Source organism: Lissotriton vulgaris, chromosome 3_1, assembly GCF_964263255.1.
Source record: "Lissotriton vulgaris chromosome 3_1, aLisVul1.2, whole genome shotgun sequence".
Taxonomy (NCBI): domain Eukaryota; kingdom Metazoa; phylum Chordata; class Amphibia; order Caudata; family Salamandridae; genus Lissotriton; species Lissotriton vulgaris.
Window position 1 is genome coordinate 372,415,556 of NC_141689.1, and position 16,778 is coordinate 372,432,333.

Below are 16,778 nucleotides of genomic sequence, written 5' to 3' on the forward strand. Positions count from 1 at the left end.
CGTGCGTTGCTTCTTATCTTTCCTCTTCACATTTATGTATGTCATGTTTTCATTAAGCTGTTAGTTGACCAGGAATTTTGAAGGGTAGCACACTTTCTCCCTTTTGGTGACATAATGGCTACATTCTGAAAGAAAGCAATTGGCTGCTTTTTGATCGCAAACAGAGCTCATCTTAGTTATTGACTTGAAAATGGCAGCACCGTCTTCAGAAGGGCCCATATCTCCAGATAGGTATTTTTTTCATTGACTTGTTTTTAATCATTCTCATCGTCCTCTGTGAAGGAAATATACCAAACCTGCGGTTCCAAACATGCAGATTTAAAATATTAACTGTTTGGTGAGTGACTGTTACTCATTACACTGTTCTTTCTTTGCACTTGATAAGCAAAAAGGTGGCATTGATATGCCAGCAAATCTTTTTTGTTGTTGTCTTTTATGAAACAAAAGTTTTGTACTTATCTTCTTTATTTTGTTAATCTCCACGGAGATCCGTTCGGTAAAACAGCATAGACTATATTAGTAAAAGGCAAGGGACACAGGTACACTCACACCCTCTCGCACCTCTACATCTAGGTCGCATGATGGCATTCAAAACATAAGTTAATGCTTTGTCCGTTTTACTTTATTCTGCGGTGTTTCTTTAAAAACAAATGCATATTGATTTAATAATTTAATTCACATTTTTGCGAGGATTGCCCCTTTTTCACATTTGCCATCAAAGGTACTTTATGCTTTGGAAGTCCAAGCTTTTGATTGATTGACACAACCTTTTCACAGTCACATGAGCCAAGTTGGTATCTTCTAAAATAAATTGTCAGGCTACATATTAATGATGTTTGCAGCGAGGCACTTCAGAACGTTGGTCCGTACACTTCCTAACTGCAAAACGTACGTAAGTAGAACATTTTACATTGAGATCAGTGGCGTAACACAAACCCTTGCAGCCCCTGCTGTGCATGGGACCTCCACCTCTTCCAGGGTCCCCTCAGCCCTTTAGGGGTCCCCCACTAAGCCCAAGGTCAATTAGTATCCTTGAGATATTGAAGACTCTGGCCGTCTCGGGCCCCCTCGGGGGGTGGGGGGATCATTTTACGTTGCAACACTGAGGTTGCATTTATATAGTGCTTACTACCCCTGATGTGGTGTTTAAGCGCTTTATAGGGTGTCAGACAGTAACCAGGAGCCCCAAATTAGTGGTCAGTCCATTGGTTATTGGGGTTATTCCTGCATGCTAAAGGAAACCATTTTGTGCTTTTACTCTCGTTTCTTTGTGGCACATTAGTGATTTAGGTGTAATCATTAGAGAGACGCTATGTGAGAAGAAAATGTTTGCTGGAATTATTATTGCTATGATTTGTAAAAAAAGGCTTAAGATAGGCATGTATGATATTCCAAAAAAAGCTCTTCAACGCCTCACTAGGGGTAGTAAGCGCCATATAAATGCAATTCCAATTGCAACTTAGAGTAATTGATGTACAAGAGTGGCATGTGAAGGGAAGCAGAGATGCATTCAAAATTACCAAGCATTGGCATAGGCAATAGGTCTCGCCTTTGGGACCTTATAAGTGTTTAGCCATGCAACACTTGATGTTGTTGCACCAAGGATATTGTGCTGGATATCTAAACACTTATAAGGTCCCAAAGGCGGGACCTATTGGCTATGCCAATGCTTGTTTAATATTCCATATGCAATCTGGTTTTGCCTTGCTCCTAAGTTTCGGCGAATTGTTCTTATCCACCTCCTGCGTATCTGTTGATATTCAGGGCAAAAGAAAAACACATGTTCTTTGGTTTCTTTTGCTTTAGTGCAGGCAGGACAAGAATCTATTTGTAAACCAACAGCCTCCTTTCCAGGAAACTTTAGGAGCAGGTTGCCATATCTGAATCTGGCATATAAACGTTTAGCAAGAGGGGGCAAGATGTGTTCCAGAAAGGATTCAAATTGTAAACATGATTTGATGGTTAAAAATGTAGATGTTAACTGCCCATTAGCTGATTTAATAGCATAATGATCTTTCACCACTGCCCAGAACCTGGCGTTTAATCTCAGGCTTTTAATCTCAGTAGATAACCTCTTGTGGCCCTGTCTGGGCATTCCCATAGTGGTAAGTCAATCCAGCAACCATATTAACATAAAGCGCTGAAAGATAAGGCGCCATATCCAAGAGAGTATCCCACCATAACTCGCTGCATCAGTCAATACAGTCCTGGTGTTCACGTCCTGTCCCCGTCATGCCCCACAGTTCACCGGTCAGTGATGTGGACCCTTCATGGATCGGTCTGTCCTTGGAAGGCAATCCCACAATATCGGCACCACACGGCCCATATTTTATGATGTTTGTGCAGACATCCCATTGACGTATAGATTGTGGTTTCCAGTGACATGCATCTGTCCAACATTGATGTCCATTTCTCTAGTGGCAGAGGTTCCTCACTCTTCCAGACACTGGAGATGTCTCTTTTTGCCACCAATAGACACAGCAACACGGCCTTGTACCCATCAATATCCACCTCTGTCATTAGCCGGAAGAGCGTAAACTTGAGGTCTCTGGGTAAAGTCCAGCCCAGCACCCACCCCATGGTCACCATCACCCCTTCCCTGAATGGGTTCAGTTGTGGACATGCCCAGACTGTGTGAAGAAAACCCCCCTCTCAGTTTTATATTGCAAGCAATGTGGCAAGGCAATAGCTCCCATTCTCCATAGCCTCTCTTGTGTGTGGTATACCCTGTGAAGATATTTTCATTGTATAAATCCGTACTGAGAGGCAATGGCAGATTTGAGGGGAAGGCCAGTTGTCCCAGGTCCTTTTACCAGGTCTCCCGTCGGTGGCTGAAGGTGTCTCGTGTGTTAATTACTAATAATCGGTACATCTGGGAGATTTTGTGCGTAGTAAAATCACCCAAAAGGATTTTGATTCCTAGTGGTCTGTAGTCTGTTATCACGTTGAGCTCTGCCACATAGGGCAGGAGGGCATGTCGGAGCTGTAAATACTTAAAAATGATGTGCAATGTAAGTCATTTTCTGTTTGGAGATCAAGTGTCTCTTGAATACTGTGAAGCTTTGTTGAGGTTTCTTCTTGGTTTTGAGCGCCTTCCATAGCAGAGATATGATAGACAAGAATGAATTTTTGGTTGCATAATCTACCATATATTACTAAATCCTAGATTTATCCAAAAAATCAATGCGCTATAATTTCTGGAGAGAGATTGGACTTTGTCCCTGTTTGTGCACAACCCACAGGAGTCAGATAGAATCCACTCTAGCATTTTCAGCATAGGGATGTAGTGGTGGAATGTTTTGCAGCCGAAACAGACTCCCTTATTTAATTATGTCTAGTTTTAAAAGCAATTTATTTTTTAACAACCCAGTGTACTCAATGCTGCAGTAATCCAACTTTGATTATAATCAGAAATCAGGCAAGTTCTACACCGGGTTTCTGTCGGATTTATTTAGTACATTTTTATGGTGCACAACATGAAAATGTGTTTTTTGGCACTGAGAAGCCTGCTTCCCTAATTTATTCTAGAGGCAAAATCTTTAATAAAACTAAGAAGGAGTGACTGAAGCCACCAAAGATTTCTTAAAGTCTTAGTGGGTAACTTATAGCATTCTAGATTCTTGAGACAAAAGACAAAAACACTCCGATTTCCTATCCTAGGCCTCTGTAGTTTACAGTTAATTGTATCAAAACATTATTGTTTGAAGATTTGAGTGCCCTTGATTAAATATGTGGTAGTATTTTTACCTAAGATAGATGGGTTCATGTGTGTACATTGCTCTCCGCGCGGATCATAGGACTGTATATCTAATTTGGTCCGCCACCTATGACCAGTTGACATATCTCTGGGCAACAAATATATGGCCCGCTTTGACCAGTCTGCATCTTTAGTAACAATGACTTTGCCAAAGAGATTGCTGGCGTAGTCCAGGTGCGAGTTACTTATAGAACTCACTATCATGGCTGTGATGGAGAGACAAAAATGAATGACCATCCCTAGCGACGGCAAGTGATTAAAGATGCTTTTAAATATACGTGGTACATAGTAGGTCATTGGGAGTTTATAAAGGAACATTCTCAAGATTTTTTTATTTTTAAATTTGGTTGTTGTGGGTGGAACAGGAAGTAACAGGAATAGGAAGTGAAATCTAGTGAAATCTAGCTGGCACTCTGCTCAGGAGAATTGAGAAACTAGGATTACAATGAACCTGTTGGAACTGTAACGCAATTTTGCGGATTCATACACAAATAAATGACAATGTGCTTTACTTGAAGTGAGTCTACATATACATTATCATAATTCCACAGTTAAGCTTTCTGTTTTGGGTATCATTTGTTGTGTGATGTTTTGTTTTGTTCCCTTTTGCAGAACGTCTGCGGTGCTAGGTCTAAAGTCGGACGATTAACTGGGAGTTTCACTAAAGGTTTCAAGTAGTAGCATTCGAAGGGTTTAAGGCTTAATTGTGTAAAATGATGCTCAAATTCTTATGTTAATTCTGGGTGACTTACAATGTTCAGGAAAACCCCCTCAAACCAGAAAAAAACTTTGGAAATAGTGCTGTCTTTAATGTAGTAACATATGCAAATACAGGAATTCTCAAATCCTGTTTACATGCTTTGCATGCACAAATGATGTCTATCACATTAAAATCTACCCTATTAGCTTTGTCAACACTGTGGGAAAAAGAAGTACCAACATTGCTTTCTGTATAGAATGAATACAAGAGATGAGGGGTTGAATGGAACAATCTACTTGAAGTTTGAGTAGCTTTGAAATGGAAAATAGTCCCTCATAATTACAGTAGAAATACTTACTGGAATTCAGAATGATACCACAAATAGTCAATCCCATGAGCTGAGACAGTGATATTTCTATGGATAGAGCCAACGCCCACTCTATGTATATTTTAAAGAATTGGTAACAAAACGTCTAGCCAAACCTAAAAATGATTAGATATGAAAAACCCCAAACTTTAACCTGTTGTAGTTCGATGTTCACGCTACACAGACTTACATGACATTACAAATGAAGCATAACGTAAAAGAACAGTACTTAGACCTCATGTTAGGTCTCGACAGAGGGAGGAATACCCTTCCCTCCTCCAAGGGCCCACATCTCACCGCTTCGAGACCAATAACAAAGTGATGACGGAGGCAGGGATACAGCAGGTCAGATGATGGTATCCTCTCATCCACATATGGCATGCATGCCTAACTCCCACCATGCTATAATTCTGTGGCAGTACTCACTTCCGGATTCTGAAATTATGAAAGTGAAAGTGAAAGATAGTGATTGGTTCTCAAAATCTAAGCTGATGATAGATCACGTGCTCACCTACCTAAGGCATTGTCATACCAGAAATATATTTAGGAGAATCCCTGGAGATTCTGTGAGCCCCCAAAACGGAAGAGATGCCTTTTGTCACCCACTGAGGCATATTCCTGTTATACTGTTAACTTCCCTACCAAAGTAAATGACAAACCTTCTCTGATCAGTACCTCGCATGTGTGCAATCCTAGTGCTGAAATCCTCAGGATTCCTCTTTTGCCAGAAATCATTGCACACCCAAGGAAATATAGTCCTGGGTGTTTCTGGCAACCTTGATGTAGTGCCTGGCAGCTATGCACCTGTAACTTTGGCTGACCTTGAAATGCTGCACGATGGTTTAGGGATATCAGCATAGGGTACTGGAGCCACCATGCTGATCTTTACTACTTATCACCACTCTGCCCTCTGTAACGAAGCTAGAAAACTGCATGTAACTTTATAATTGTGTGGTGATTGCTGGTATCAGATCTGTTTGAGTGGTGCCGCCACCCAACCTAATTAGTGGCCTTAATATGCAATATATTACATTCAATATCATAAACGGAGAATGTGATAGCATGACATATATTCTTGAATTTCCTAGTAGAAAAAACCTTATATGTGCTATCAGTAACCATGTGTTAACCTTGTGGAGGCCTATATTATTCAAAGGTAAAAGTTGTTTGTATTTGTGCAATGACCGATTGTGCAAACTGTTGTGTTCTGTGTTTATGTGCATGAAGACTCTAGAGACCCTCGGCCAACTCCTTACAAGTATTACCTAATCTGATTGGTGTGTTTAATAAAGTTTGTGATACAGGCCATTCAGTTAACAGTTGCATGTTGATGAATAAAGACATGCAAGCCAGAGCTCGGTGTGTGGCGTGGTCTGCTATGTGCTCCTGGGCTGGGAAGGTCGCTTCACATACTGTTTATTCTTGCATCATTTAACAAGATACCTTTTAAGTGGGGTGCAAACTGGTTACTCTTGCATCACTGTCACACGTCCAGCTCGAAATACCTTTTAAGTAAGGTTTCACAATTAGAGTTTACACACGACACTTGAGGAAATTACGTATATATTTTGGTATGAGCACAGTGAAATATGCTTTTGTTTAGTAAAAGCTTCCTTGCTAAGCACAGATTCACTGCATTATCATTGTTTTTAATTTAGAGCGTATATCCTTTCATGTATACAAGTACAAAAGGCTGTGTTTTGCTGTGTGATAGGGCTACTCTTATTCCCATTGAAATGTCAAAGGCCCTGTGCTGATTAAGGGGGAGTATGCAGCAAATAGATGCTGAAATAGTTCTCCTTATATTGACAGCAATCTCCTATTGTTTTCTTGCACTTCACAGACTTCGATGATCAGTAGGCGGCAGCAAACAATCCACTGAATTTGAACATCAGTAAGAATAAGGTATGCTGAACTTCTCGTTTTATGCTTTTAAAACACTTTAGATATTATGCATGAATTATTGTTCTGTGTTTTAATCCTTGTATTTGAACCTAAGCATGCCTAAAATGGCAACAACACTCCTCTGCTCTGCTCACGTTCTTGAACTTCATGCTGTGAGTTTGTGATTTAAAAAAGTAATAACATGTGATTAATAGAAGCATCATTCAAACCCACCCATAGACATATGATGTACACTTATGACAAACTGTACATTCTCTACTGAAGCATCAATGCACTGGGAACAACTATGATCAACTCATGGTGAGCCAGGAGAACATGGTGGATGTAAACTACGGATAGCTAGGGATAGAAGCTGACTTTGTTATTAATTTTTTGTCCCAGTGTTGATCTGAGATCCAGGTGTCATCTAACAATAAGGGAGCAAGGCATGTAAGTTGTAAATTGGGTACTAGTTGAGGGGAGTGAAACCCTACATAACCACTATTCCTTTCAGAGTGAAATCCCACACAAACCCCAAATTAGCCTGTGCTTAGCCCTCTGTTAGTTTGGTGCAAAAGCAGTCAAATTTAACTTAGAGGCAACATGTAGCGTATTTATGCAGTACTTCAAACAGTAATAAAGTGAAGACACAACACAAGAAAAATCCCACTCCAATTTAGAAAAATAGAGTAAAATGTAATAAATTATTTGAGAGCTAAACAACAAATTGTGCCCCTGAGGCTCTAATCTGGAGGCCAGCCAACTAACCCTTGTAGTCACTCTGGTTGTCCTGGTTTCAAGATGCAGGCCTAGTTCTTTTCACCCAGCAGCACAGGAGTAGTGCTTCTTGCAGAGCAGCACAGCAGTCCTTTTGAGAATTCCACAGCCCCAGAGGTGCACTGCTAATTTGAGGGTCCACTATTTAAACATGGTGTCCACTTTGAAGTAGGAGAAAGTTCTGGAGGTTTACACCCCCAGAGGTGTCTAGAATTTGCAGCCTCACTGCCCTGGCCCCAGATTTTCTATGGTTGCAAAAGAGTCATGTCAAAACCCTTTGAGAAATATGCAGGGCACAGCCTTTGTGATGCGCAAGTGTTGTAGTTGACAGCTTCTTCCCCTCATTAAGTCGGAGATGGCCCACCCTGCGAACACCTATTCCCCTTTGCCTCACTCTCTGGGAGCAATACACAAAGACCATATGCCAGCTGCACCTAGTCATGTGACCCAGGATACAGGCTGCAAGTACCAAATGGTTAGAACAAGAAAATGCCAACTTCTAAATGTGGAATTTTCAGAATTGTGACTTTGCCACTAAAGAGGGTTTTCAATTACAATTCTTTATACACCAAGCTCTGCCTTACTACCTACTCCCATTGAAAGTTCTCACATATTAGATTTTATAAGTGAGCCCAATTTTATCAAATGGGTGAGGTAGCTTTGCAGTAGTGAAAAACAAATGTATGAGTTTTTCAATACTAGGACATCTAAAACTTAAAAGAAAATGTCCTACTTTTTAAATACATTGCACTTTGGTCATCCCAGGGTCCACCCTAGGGGTGACGTATAGGCATTAAAATTGAATGTTTAGGCCTGGCAAAAGGTATACTTTGCCAGGTAGTAATGGCAGTTTAAAACTGAAGCTGCAATGGCGGTCCTGAGATATGCTTAAAGGGCGACTTCTTCAGTGGCAGGTATCTGAAACCTGCTTTGGCAAAGGCTCTGGTCTCAGGGTTCAAAGGGACAGCAATAGGAGCAGAAAGGCAACCGGCCTTTTCTGTCCTTTCTACACCTTGCCCTTATTAACTGACATCCCAATGCTCCTAAGAGGTGGAGGGAGGGATTAACAGCCAAACATGTTATGCTATGGGGCAAAGGCGATATGATGTCACTTCGGCCTCCCCTGGAATTTGTTGAATCGACATCTATGGTGTACATGCTGTTTACGTTGTTCAATCATTGTAATGCACCGTCTTCCTCAATGATGAGCCCCAAGTAAAAATGCTGCAGATTGTTTGCACATATTTTCAGACAGTGGTACAGTGTGCTTTGCTATCATAACAAGCATTTCGCATATGAAAGTGTACTGTGGTATGTTGCCAGACGAAGCATGAGAGTTTTCAATGAAATGGTTGAAATTACCCGGCACTCAAAATCTGTCTACAGAGCCCAGCAGAAGCCTTCACCTTTGGTATTGTGGAAGTTGTGTTATTTATGTGGCCAGCTTATCGGATCAAAATGAAAATGATGTGTTTTTCCACTTAGCAAACTTTTTCAACATTTTTTATGCCGCCACATGTTTTTCATATTACAAGAGAGAGAGATAGTACAGTAAAAGTGGAAGAACAGCAAATGATATCCAGGATCAACAACGCTGTGGTTGTTTTGCTTTCTAATTGTTATGGCTATTAAACATCAAAAACGCTGAATTCCTTTGACCCAGATAAGAACGTGTGCTTTCAAATTGTGGTAATGCTGCCATCATGTTTGAGTGGCTAGCTCAGTTACTGCAGATATTTCCTATATGGCTCGGTTGCTGCTTCTCTTCCAACCAATGAATGCACACTTCCTACCCTATTAGAGCCAATAGTAGAATTATGTAGTACATGTAAACCCGCAAGCCCTGAATATAAATAATATTGTCTCGAATTTTCATATTAAAGTCTAGTTATGACATTACTTGTCACTTCTTTTAAGAAAATAATAAAGCTACTGTACTGTAAATGTTACTGTATAATTGCTGATGTATTGTTTGCAAGAAATTTCAAATTTCTTTGGATGTATTTAGCATTAGAACACAATACACGGAGTTCTTAAACGTTATCTAGATATGTTACCAGTCTAGCACAATATTCAATTATGACATGATTCATTATTCGTGCACAGCCCTGGGCCAAGACTGTCTGTCTGGTGTAATCAAGAGAGATATGTTTTTAGGTCTTGCCTGAGACAGCGCATGCGCTGTCTCTTGGAGACATTTAGTAAGTGGCATTTAAAAGTGCCACCAGAGGCGATTTCTGGCCTACAGCTTGCTTTCACGAGCTCGTGCACATGCACAGCTGCCATCTGTGTTTTTATTGCTGTAATCAGGCTCCTCTGCTTGCACTACCTCCCTCCCTTTTCCTCCTCCTCTTCATCAGTTTAATTTGTGTCTTCTATCCCTGTGAATGCTCCTGCTTCCTCCAGGCACACACACCATCAATCGTCCGTGCACACTTTCACCAGGCACACACACCACCAGCCGTCAGTGCACGCTTCCACCAGGCATACACACCACCAGCAGTCAGTGCACGCTTTCACCATGTATACACACCACCAGCCATCAGTGCACGCTTCCACCAGGCATACACACCACCAGCCGTCATTGCACGCTTCCACCAGGCATACACACCACCAGCCGTCAGTGCACGCTTCTTCCAGGCACACAACCACCAGCCGTCAGTGCATGCTTCCACCAGACATACACCACCAGCCGTCAGTGCACGCTTCCACCAGGCACACACACCACCAGCCATCAGTGCACTCTTCCACCAGGCACACACCACTAGCCGCCAGTGCACGCTTTAACCAGGCACACACACCACAAGCCATCACTGCACGCTTCCACCAGGCATACACACCACCAGCCGTCAGTGCGCGCTTTCACAGGACACACACACCACCAGCCGTCAGTGCACGCTTCTTCCAGGCACACAACCACCAGCCGTCAGTGCACGCCTCCACCAGACATACACCAATAGCCGTCAGTGCACGCTTCCACCAGGCACACACACCACCAGCCATCAGTGCACTCTTCCACCAGGCACACACCACTATCCGCCAGTGCACGCTTTAACCAGGCACACACACCACCAGCCGTCAGTGCACGCTTCCACCAGGCATACACACCACCAGCTGTCAGTGCACGCTTCCTCCAGGCACACACCACCAGCCGTCAGTGCACGCTTCCACCAGGCACACACCACCAGCCATCAGTGCACTCTTCCACCAGGCACACACACCACCAGCCGTCAGTGCACGCTTCCACCAGGCACACACACCACCAGCTGTCAGTGCACGCTTCCACTGGGCACACACACCACCAGCCATCAGTGCATTCTTCCACCAGGCACACACCACTAGCCGCCAGTACACGCTTTAACCAGGCACACACACCACCAGCCGTCAGTGCACGCTTCCACCAGGCATACACACCACCAGCCGTCAGTGCGCGCTTTCACTAGGCACACACACCACCAGCCATCAGTGCACGATTCCACCAGGCGCACACACCACCAGCCGTCACTGCACGCTTCCACCAGGCACACACCCCACCAGCCGTGAGTGCACACTTTCACCAGGCACACACACCACCAGCCATCAGTGCACACTTCCACGAGGCACACACACTACAAGCCGTCTCACACTACCAGCCGTCGGTGCATGCTTCCACCAGGCACACACCACCAGCCGTCAGTGCACACACACTCCACTAGCCGTTGGTGCCCGCTTTCACAGGACACACACACCACCAGCCGTCATTGCACGCTTTCACCAGGCACACACACCACCAGCCGTCAGTGCACACTTTCACCAGGCACACACACCACCAACCGTCAGTGCAGCAGGCAGGCTCTTCTCAGAGTTTCTTGATAAATATGGGTTTGATGCCTGGGAGGGAGTGGGTCGAGTTTCCTTAAACCATGCGGAGTATGCAGGTGCAGTGCATGAACTCCTGTGTGAGTGAGTCATGCTACCTGGGGCTCACTCAGTCCACACTTGTAAATTGCGCCTGCACCAGGCTTTTTCTCATTTGCAAAGTTCGGCGCATGCGCACAGCTTGGCAGCCCCCACACCCCTGGAATGACTGATTCCTACAACAAGAATAGAAACAACATTCAGAGCAATGAAAACAAGTGCATTTGATGCAAAGAACTGTTAACAAAGCCCATGTCCAGCTATTGTAGATCTGAGAACTTAAGCAAAACAGCAACAAAAAAACAATCAAGCATTGGCATAGCCAATAGTTCTCGCTTTTTGAACCCTATAAGTATTTAGTTGTGCTGCAAAATATTCTTGGTGCAACAACACTGTCTGTTGCATGGATAAACACTTATAAGGTACCAAATGCGAGACCTATTGGCTATACCAATGCTTGTTATGGTGTATTTTTAGAGGTTGAATTTACCTGAAAAGCAGGTCAGCGCTGTACATGGTGAAGGGCAAAGATAGTCAAAGAGTGATTGATTGAAGGGGTTTTTGGGTGTAGAGGTGGACTGTTATGTTTTGTAGAGAGATGTGTCTTTAACTTTTTCCTAATTTAAACCCGGTTGTGGGCAGCCCTTATCGGTACAGAAATATCATTCCAGATCCTGTAGACATAGATAGAGAAGGCCTGTTACTTTCTTTTTTCTTTTTTTACACTTCCTTGTACACACACCTCGCTGTGAATATGACAAGAGTCACCATCCAGATCCAGGAAAATAGGACTTGAATGGCAGTTCTCAAGTCCCTTTCTGGCAGGAACACTTTCACTTTCTCCAGTTGACCGTGCTTGTACCAGGCCTTGAACTGGCTCACCAAATGTCTGATTTACAAATGCTGTTTGAATTTAAACTGTACATACAAATAGCCTGTTCGATGAGACATTCACAAAAAGATTTTACACACAATCTGCTAATGATAGAGAATTGGCCTTCCAAGGAGGGTGTGCCTAGAAAGGTTGTTAACAAATCATGAATGAAAATTTTGTATATATTAAAAAACCTTCTCATCACCCATTCCTACAGTGGAAGTGGTGTGAAATGTTCTCCTGTCTAGGGGTGGGTGATAAATTCCACTCCGTGTTACATGCAGGAGTGCGAATTTTCGTCCCCTAGAGCGATTTTTCAGGTGCTGGCAGGCAGTTGCGACCATTTGTAGTGAGAAAGCTGACGCTTGAGTAGATAATCGAATAGAGCCATAGCAAAGAAAAAGCACCCTCTGGTGTGCCACGTGGTACAGTTCCTGGTGCTAAAAATCATCACAACATGTCGATTCCACCTACTCGCAGAACTCCACGGAATCTCGCTGAGATTTTATGTAACTCTGCTTAATTCCACAGAGTGAAACTCTGCGTGTTCTGCCCACTCCTACTCCTATCATAAATTAAAGTAAACTACTTTCCAAGTTGGGAACAAACAAGAACATCATCAAACTTTATGTGGTATTAGAGAAAGGGTTCCTCCGTGATATAAATTATGTTCCCTACGGAGCAAAAAAGCGAGGAAAAAACACTTTTATTTGATCTTGGGAAATGGTATTCACAAACAAATGTCAGGAGTGCTCCACAGAAAACTGTGAACGGATTACTGCTGCATCTCAACAGAACTGATGGAAATATGGAAATATCAACTCTAAACATAGGAGAGTACCTGTCGGAGTAGATTTACAGGTTTTTTTCTGTGACTTTTGCACAAACTTTCTGCTACATAAAATACAATAGAAAAGCTAATTGTGTCGGTACACACAAAGAGACATAATTCCTATGCTTACTCAATGGACTTGACAGTACAGATCATGCCAGTCATTCAGAAGTCAAAAATGTTATACTAACAAATGTCAAAACCAATATCACTAATGTTCATAGGAATAACGCATATTAATCTATCCATACTTGAATGCAGCATACAAGGCCAGTCAAAAGCCCAACAGTCAAAGTTGCCTTAAAAAAAGGATATGATACTTTACCAGAAAACTGTTCTTCTGAATACAGTAATGAAAGAAACGTCCAACCCACCATCTTGGGCAAAAACCAAGGATAAAAAAAAAACCAGAATAAACCATGTTCTTTTACAAGACGTCACAATTTGCAGCTCCAGGACTCTCAAGCCCCCCATCATAAATTGCAACTACAAACATGTATATATCAAAAACAATACCTATATTTAAGTTGTTCCACTCACATTACTTCATACCTTACTTAAATGTCCTTCTGCTTGCCCAAGCCAAGCAGTCTTATCTCTCAGGGGTAAGCTCCTTCCAGTGGACAGCATCACAAAGCTCATCTCACTAGAATAACCACCTGGCTCCAGGTCATTATAAACACTGTCTTTAGTTCTGATTGTTTCACCTACAAATCATTGACGTCAGGCGTATTAGTCTAATTAGTTCAGTAGAAGCAAAACAAGACTATACAACACCAAGAATCCATTAAGTAGTTATACAACGGTCCATTACTGGAAACAGTGCCTGTAATGGCCTGGAGGGAGATGATCACGCTGCGGCCAAGTGCTATGGACTGAGAGTACTTTGCCATCATGTAGTAGGCATGCTGACCACCTACCAGTAGTTACTGCTTATTTTACTAATATGCGCCCTGCACTTTAGTCCAGGTGTCCTCTCTCCTACAACCCATTCATATCTGCATGTATCAGTTTTTATGACTATCAAATACTATAATGAATGCAGTTGATTATACCATATTTATCGACATATAATTAGTAAAAAATATCAAGCTGTGCTGCCATGCACTAAGACCTGTGTGATCATCTACATTAAGCAGGGCAAGTCTGCGCATCTGCGCCACATCGCAAGAATTTTGAACTTAATTTTTTAGAAGATTTTGATCAATCATTGTTAATGTCTTTGCTGCTGTGCAGTAGTAGTACCACCTGTTGCCATTTACAAATGCAATGCTGTCAGTAGCAGTAGTGGTATCAAATCTCCCATGGAAAGGGGAGGTGGAGAAGTTAGAGAAAGTATTAGAAGTGATGAAAGTAGGAACAGCTGTATGATTAATCACCATTCAGAATAATGGGGTTACACCTTGTCCCTCAGAACCTGGGTGAGTGATGATATATATATATATATATATCTGAATGGGGAGTGTGGTGTACATCTGACCAAAACTTTACACTCCTACCAAACAATCAATGAAAGACAACACACTGCATAACCATTGCTTGTGGACATAGACACTTACCGGTGAGCACATGGTGTCACTTGTTAAAATGCCCAATTGATTCAGCGTGACTAACCCATTACTCATGATTTACCTATTTATTTATCGAGTTTTATATAGTGCAAACTAGACCTGAAGGTATCGGATTACTTTACAGAGTTGGCAAAGTAGAGATTACATATGGATAAATCCAATTATATGGAGTAAATGCAAATACAAAGTCGCAGTATCTCTTGTATCCTGATTATAATTAAATGCCTTTGTCAACTACCACAGGAATTAAAACTGCGAGGCATAAATCAAATATGCGAATACGCTGAGTATAATTTGCTATTTATTACCAATTTTAGGGAGGTGTGGAGCATTATAGCCCACTCAAAGAATTACCCCCAGTGAGTCATAGCTCTTCCCTACACTCAACAATGTTAATAAATAGTGTATTACACTACGTGCATCTGCATATACAATAAATTACACGGTTGGCTGTTTTTAATACACAAAATATAGTTTTACCATAATTTATTTTAAATTTTCCCATATTTAATCTCACCACAGTGACTGCCTAGAAAAATTCTGCTTAACATTCACTTTGCCCAAAATTTAATAAAAAATATAATATGCATGTCATCCCACAGGGACATTGTTGTTTCATTTACCCCCTGTGGAAGATAAGTTTTGGGAATACAGGCTGAGCCCTTTATGTGAACTCCATGCTTTGCCAGAGGAGTCTCATTGTTAACCAAATTCTTCACAGTTTGGCGAGTCGATATGTCGCCCTCCTAATTTTAACTTTACCATTTTGGTCAACACACAGCATTTTTACATAAGTTCTTTTCTCTCTGAATAGGCTGCTCCTATTTTATGAGTCATGAGGAAGACCTGCCGTCGTGTGTACCAATTAACACACACACTAAAGGTAGAAATGTTGACGAAAAATCTTATTTGTCCATGTTTGTGGACAACCATTCCTTAAAGGATACTAATGATGAGATAGGGCTGTATTTTGAACCAGTCGAAGAACAGCCATCTCTTTATTTTACTTCTGTTTAATTGTTGTATTTTGTAGTATCAAGCACTTTTGCACTTTGTGTCACTTTTGCACCAAGTCAGGTTGCGCTTTTCCATTTGTGGTTTTGTTGACAGTCATACATAAAGAAAACATGGATATATGACTTTTAATATACAAAATAAGCAATGGTTATGTTGTGGGTTGCATATCATTGAATGGTTCATGGGAGTGTAAATTATTAGTCATATGTACACCACACTGCCCCAGTGACGTGTATTGATGACTTAGTGGATTGGATCATTTAATGACCTATGCTCCATGGTGATTTTTCAGACACGTAACAGAACACACTACTGCTACTAACAGCATTGTATGATTAATCACTGTAGCTACAGTGCACGTGCAGATAATCAGACATGCCTTCCTATAGCTCATGCATAAGAATAATTTAGAGGTAACATACTTTTGTACACGACCTTTAACCTATGCTAAGGCTGTGTTAAGCTATCCTTTAACAGGGTTATTTATTTTGCTCGTAAGATGATGCCGTATAATATTTCTAGTCTATCAAGACCTGCCTAAGGAACAACCATCCTGCTTAATAGGCCCCTATCCTGGATACTGACATGGCAGCAGTAAATCCAGACCCTCTTCAGGCTTAAGGGTGGGAAAGTGTCCACTAAAAGTACATTGATTTGCATAAACTCAGTTTTTGAGGCCACTCACCTGTTTCAGCGGGTCAGCTTGTGGCCAGATTTACTCACCTAGAAAACTCTGATGCTGGTGGAATTGTAAATGTTTTTTAAATGTACAAACATCCATTTGGACTGTAGAATACGAGTCTCAACTCGCTCTTCAGTTGTGATCTTTGCATCCAAGTCCACAAATGCATTTTTGAGCCAAACCCTTTGTTAACACTTACATTTGTACTTACTTTGTTTTCACTATTAACCCCCAAAATAGCTATAGAAAGTGAACCATCTTGCAACCCAGTAATCATCATATATCCTAATAACCTGATAAAAAAATTAATATAAATGCATAGAAAATCTATAGTTGTAGTGACTGCCATTGAACGATGTCCATACCACATACTATATTTAAACTACATTTTAGTTTACGATGTAATGTAATATTCATATC

At 41.7% G+C, this 16,778-nt stretch overlaps 1 protein-coding gene across 6 annotated transcripts in view; it reads left to right on the forward strand.

Annotated features, from left to right (window-relative positions):
• GHR (growth hormone receptor) overlaps window positions 1-16,778 on the forward strand; it is a 1,047,683-nt gene that overhangs the window by 459,948 nt on the left and 570,957 nt on the right. For all 6 annotated transcript variants that reach the window (XM_086960591.1, XM_086960596.1, XM_086960593.1 and 3 more), the window contains one exon: window positions 6,668-6,729. The gene's annotated coding sequence lies outside the window, so the exon portion shown is untranslated. The remainder of the gene's footprint in view (window positions 1-6,667; window positions 6,730-16,778) is intronic.